Source organism: Podarcis filfolensis (assembly GCF_964270895.1).
Source record: "Podarcis filfolensis genome assembly, chromosome: W".
Taxonomy (NCBI): domain Eukaryota; kingdom Metazoa; phylum Chordata; class Lepidosauria; order Squamata; family Lacertidae; genus Podarcis; species Podarcis filfolensis.
In genome coordinates, this window is record NC_139619.1 from 14914111 (window position 1) to 14920110 (window position 6000).

Here is a 6000-nt window from a genome sequence, read left to right on the forward strand (position 1 = left end):
TCTGGTATTAATCCTAGAAGAAACCCAAGAAAGTGTTAAAATAGCATTGGAAGAAATGGGAAAATTTGGACAATTGGCAGGATTTAAATTGAATAAGACAAAGATGAAAATGTTGGGCAAAAATTTGGGAAAGAGCGAAGTAGAAAGGTTGGAACAAGAAAGTGAAATTAAGGTGGTCAAAAAAGTAAAATATTTGGGAATTTGGATGACGGCAAAGAATATAAACCTATTTAATGATAATTACCAACCAGTGTGGAAGGAGATTAAAAGAGATTTAGAAATATGGGATAGTTTAAAGCTGTCAATGAGTGGAAGAATGTCAGTGATTAAAATGAATTTACTACCGAAAATGTTATTTTTGTTCCAAACAATCCCGATAATTAGAGGTCTAAGACAATTCAAAGAATGGCAAAAGACTCTCTCGCGCTTCATATGGCAAGGGAGAAGACCAAGAATTAAATTTAAAATATTGACGGACAGGAAGGAAAGAGGGGGGTTCTCAGTACCTGACTTGAAACTTTATTATGAAGTGGCTTGTTTATGCTGGATAAAGGATTGGATAACCCTGGAAAGCCCAGACTTGTTAGACCTGGAGGGACACAATAATAGATATGGGTGGCACTCCTACCTCTGGTATGGTAAAGCAAAAGTGCATAGAGGGTTTACAAACCATGTGATATGGGGTGCTCTTTTTGAAGTTTGGGACAGAAATAAGAACTTGCTGGAAAGGAAAACACCGTGGTGGGTGTCACCAATTGATACGTTAATGGTCAAAAAACTGAACATGGAAGGGAGAGGAGGAGATTCTGATGAAATCTGAGAAAGGTTGGAAATTGAAGCCCTATAATTGTATTGCAGAAAAATTGACAGGATGGTTGCAATACCATCAAGTCAATGATGTTCTTAAAGATGATAAAAAATTAGGATTTGAAGATAAGAAATCGAAATTCCAAACAGATATTATAGAAAGTAAGCTCAAACCACTCTCGAAAATGTACAATCTTTTATTAGAATGGAACAGAAAAGATGAATTCATAAAAGAGGCCGTGACAAAATGGGCTATTGACTTGGGACGTAACATAGACTATGATGCATGGGCTAAACTTTGGAACGAGAATCTAAAATTTAAATATACTTTTCCAAAAAAGCCGGAAGAATTTTTGCTAGGCTTGGTGGGAGAAGACATTAAGAAGACAGACCAAAGATTATATCTGTATGCAACAACAGCAGCCAGAGTTTTGATAGCCCAAAAGTGGAAGTTACAGGAGCTTCCGACTGTAAGGGAATGGCAGATAAAGCTGGTCGAATACGCTGAAATGACAAAATTGACACACAGCATTCGCAATCAGGAGGAGACGAAGCACCAAAAAGAATGGAGTAAATTTATGGTTTATATAAGTGAGAACTGTAGAAATAGAAAACGTTGGCAGGATTGAATTAAATCTTATGTCACGATGTAATTTTTAACCAATGAAACTGTGAATTATAGATTGAAATAAGAAAATTTGCGGAAGGGAAGGGCGGAAGTCAACGGCTCTATGGAACATAAAGCAGGATATATGTAATAAGACTTGATGTTTTTGTAGGTTGGTGTTGGTGTACTTAAATCTCAATAAAAAGCATTTCGGGGAAAAAGAAGCTGACATTGGTGCAGCACTTTGGTTTTTTGGATGTTAAGCACTAGGCCAAGCTTTTTGTAAGCTTCTGCAAAGATATTTAGGATGGTTTGGAGGTCATCCTCTGAGTGTTCACACACTACGTTGTCATCAGCATACTGAAGCTCTATGATGGAAGTTACTGTAACCTTACTCTTTGCTTTCAGTCTACTCAGATTAAAGAGCTTTCCATCTGTTCCGATATATGATTTATACCCTGGTGGGGAGTTTCCCTTCGACAATGTGAATGATCATGGAAATGAAGATAATGAATAGAGTTGGGGCAATAACGCAACCCTGTTCAATACCTGATCCCACTATGAATGGTTCACTTTGAGAGCCATTGTTATCTGCAATTGTTGCTGTCATATTTGTCGGAATCTCCGCTACGACCGAGCTGAAAAGCTCATTCTCTGGTCGAGTCCTCCAGAATCTCCTCCGACAGTGATTAACGACCTGAGCCTTTGATGAGGCTTCAAGCACGTTCCCCATTCAGCAGAGTATCCAAAACAGCAGAAGGACGAGAAATATGAGCTACATCGCTATGCTTTATTTTCTAACCATGCAGACAGTAAGAATTTACATCCTCTCTCTGTGAAAGGCAGAGAGCAACTGGAAAACAAAGGAACAGGAAACCAGTAACATCACATCCGTCTCCCGTCTTCCGTGAGACTTCCGACAGTCTGGAATGTCTGGAATGCAAAACAGAGTCTGGTGACTCCAAGCACTGCACAGTGGTGATAAACAGAAACCTAACAATATTATCATGGAGGAGCCGAATGATGTTCACAAATTTATCTGGGCAGCCCATTTCAGAAGAACAGTCCACAGGGCATTACAGTGTTGAAGGCCTTAGGTCAATAAACACCATATACAGGGGTTGGTTTTGCTCTCTGCATTTTTCTTGAAGCTTTTGAGTGGTGAAAATCATGTCCACTGTCCCCCAGAAGGTCTAAAACCATTTTGGGATTTAGGAAGGGTTGCCTCAGATATTGTTAACAGACGGTTTGCTATGATCCTTGTAAGAATTTTGCCAGTCTCAGCTAATAAAGAGATGCCTCAAAAGTTTCCACAATCCATTCTGTCACCTTTTTTTAAAGAGACTGAAAATTTTGGCATTCCTAAAGTCTGCTGGGATCTCTTCTCTCTCCCAGATTTTTTTGATGAGCTTGTGAAGTTGTTGTGCAAGTTCAATTCTGCCCACTTTGAAGACTTCGGCAGGTATCCCATCAGGTCCAATGGCTTTGGTGTTTTTCATTTGGTTAATAGCTGTACACAGCTCTCCCAGATTTGGAGATACTGCAAGCTCATCTCTAATTTGTTTTTGTGGAATTTGTGAGAGGACCTCAGCAGCTATGGGGGAGTTGCGGTTAAGGAGATGCTGGTAATGTTCTTTCCAGCGCAGTGCAATAGCTTCTTTATCTTTTAGAAGTGTGGTACCGTCTGTTGAGCATAGGGGGCATATGCCATGATTTACTGGCCCATAGACAGTCTTTGTGGCTTTAAAGAAACTCTGTGCATCATGAGTGTCGGCTAAGTGCTGGATCTCTTGAGCTTTTTTTATCCACCAGGTGTTCTTTACTTTGAACCTCAGCCTTAGCATAGGTTTTTTTCTTAGTGCCACAAATTTGTATCTCTTTGCCAAATCTGAAAGGCCTTCCTTTTCTTGTCAGCAATGCGTTCAATCTCACTGTCATTCTCATAAAACCAGTCCTGGTGTTTCTTTTAGCTTGGTACAGTGTTCCCTGAAGTTATGAGGGAACTCCAAAAGTAATATAATAATTTATTATTTGTGCCCCGCCCATCTGGCTGGGTTTCCCCAGCCACTCTGGGCGGCTTCCACAAAGACTAAAAATACAGTAATATGTCATACATTAAAAACTTCCCTGAACAAAAGCAGATGGCCCTTAAGAGTCGTTTGGAAGCAGTCTCACTTAACAGGATGTTGAAGGGCTTGAGTGTTCATTTTGCGCCTTGGTTTCCTTCGTGGAGCATATTAATCAGCGATCTGTCCAGCAGTCGTCGGCATTCATCATAGCTCTGGTAAGGAGCACATCACGGCGATCTTCAGCTCAGACAATTACATAGCTCACTGGTCAACAACAAATTTGTTGTCTGCGTTTTTCAGTTGATTTAGGACGAATCTGATGCGCTGAATCCAAAAATCACATTGGTTTTGCTCAGTCAAGTTTTTGAGCTATGGCCACATGTCGTTTTTTTACGTTTTTGTTCACATGTACGCTTGTGTGGAGCATTTTAGAAGAAGTCAGTGGGGGTAAAATGCCATGTCGAATAATTGTTTTGATTGGAAATGATTATTTTAATGACAAGAAGTATTCAGGTCCGATAGTTCTGGGTGATTATGTCGAAAAGGGATCAGTTTGAAGTCATAAAACCTCAAAATCTTACATAAATTGGTGCGGCAAAGCATAAAGTTGGGGAATCAAAACTAAGTTAATGGGGCAGCAGCCCCACGAAGTGTATAGGAAACTCCACCCGCGCATGCGCCAACTTATGACTAATTTGTACCTATTTTTGTTTTGCAGGTGAATGAGATGACTTCGGCCAGAAGATCGTGCAGAAATAAGCCCGACGTGTTCTGCTACATATGTGGAGAATACACCATTGCTCCTAATAGGAAGCCAGTCACAAGTTTCATAAGGCATGCTTACCATGTTTATTTTGGTATTAAACTTGGTGACCAGGATAAAGCTTGGGCGGCACACATGGTGTGCAAGGCATGCACCGAGACTCTACGTGGGTGGACCAATGGCAAGAGGTCTGAACTTTGGAATTCCCATGGTTTGGAGGGAGCCGACAAACCATGTCACTGACTACTACTTCTGCGCTGTTGATGTGACTGGGATCAACAGAAAGAACCGGAGCAGCCTCAAGTATCCTGATCTTCAATCAGCACGTCGTCCTGTAGCTCATTGTGATGAAATTCCAGTGCCTATCTTCAGAGAACTTCCTGACATTAGTGACGAAGATGCCTCCAGTGTTGAAGGACGTGAAGAAGAAGAAGTGGTTCTTGAAGATGATGCTCCACATCCATTTTCCCAAAAGGAGTTGAATGATCTAGTTCGCGACCTCAGCTTGTCAAAGGACTCTGCCGAACTGTTGGCATCCAGATTGAAGGGAAAAAACCTCCTCTCTGACAGTGCTCGCATCAGCTTCTTCCGCAACAGGCATCAAGAGTACCTCCGTTTTTTCTCGGAAGAGAAGGACTTAGTGTACTGTGCAGATATTGCGCAGCTTCTGCTCAAGCTTGGAGTGCCACAGTACGAACCCAAAGATTGGAGACTGTTCATTGACAGCAGCAAGCGATCACTGAAATATGTTCTGCTACACAACGGCAACCAGTTTGCCTCTATACCCCTGGCTCACTCGAGTACACTGAAGGAGAACTAGGAAGCGGTGGAGTATGTGCTGGAGAAAATTGGTTATGATCAGCATAAGTGGTTTATTTGTGTTGACCTGAAGATGGTGAACTTTTTGTTGGGACAACAGTCTGGCTTCACCAAGTACCCATGTTTTCTGTGCATGTGGAATAGTAGGAACCGTGCTCAGCATTACACGAAGAAGGACTGGCCTGTGCGGTAGGAATTGTTGCCTTGCAGAGAAAGGAACGTCATCAACGACCCTCTGGTGGACAGAGACAGAATACTCTTCCCACCGCTGCACATCAAGCTCAGCTTAATCAAGCAGTTCACCAAGGCTCTGGACAAGGATGGTGACTGCTTCACTTACTTGTGCCAAGCTTCTCCAGGATTGAGCATGAAAAAGTTGAAAGCTGGCATCTTTGACGGTCCTCAGATCCGTCAGCTCATCAGAGATCCAGAGTTCAGAAACTCAATGAACAAAGTGGAACTGGAAGCATGGAAGGCATTTGTTCTGGTAGTGAAGAACTTTCTGGGCAACAATAAGGCCAGAAACTACGCAGAACTTGTCAACAACATGCTGACTGCTTTCAGAAACCTGGGCTGCAACATGAGCGTCAAGATGCACTACCTATTTTCACATATGGACCGGTTTCCTGAGAACCTGGGTTCAATGAGTGATGAGCAGGAGGAGAGATTCCATCAGGACATGAAAGAGATGGAGACCAGGTATCAGGGTCGCTGGGACGCAGTCATGATGGCTGACTAATGTTGGACTCTGAAGAGAAACCTCCCTGCCGCTGAGCATTCCAGGAGTTCCAAGAAATGGAAGTTCAAGCCCTGAAGTTTGAAAAATGTTGGCTTTTTGCAGTATGGTAGCGCTGCAGAGAGCTTGCTGGGGAGACCATGCATTAAAAAGGGACTCAAAATAACTTAAACAAGGTTTTAATAAGAAAAACAAAAAC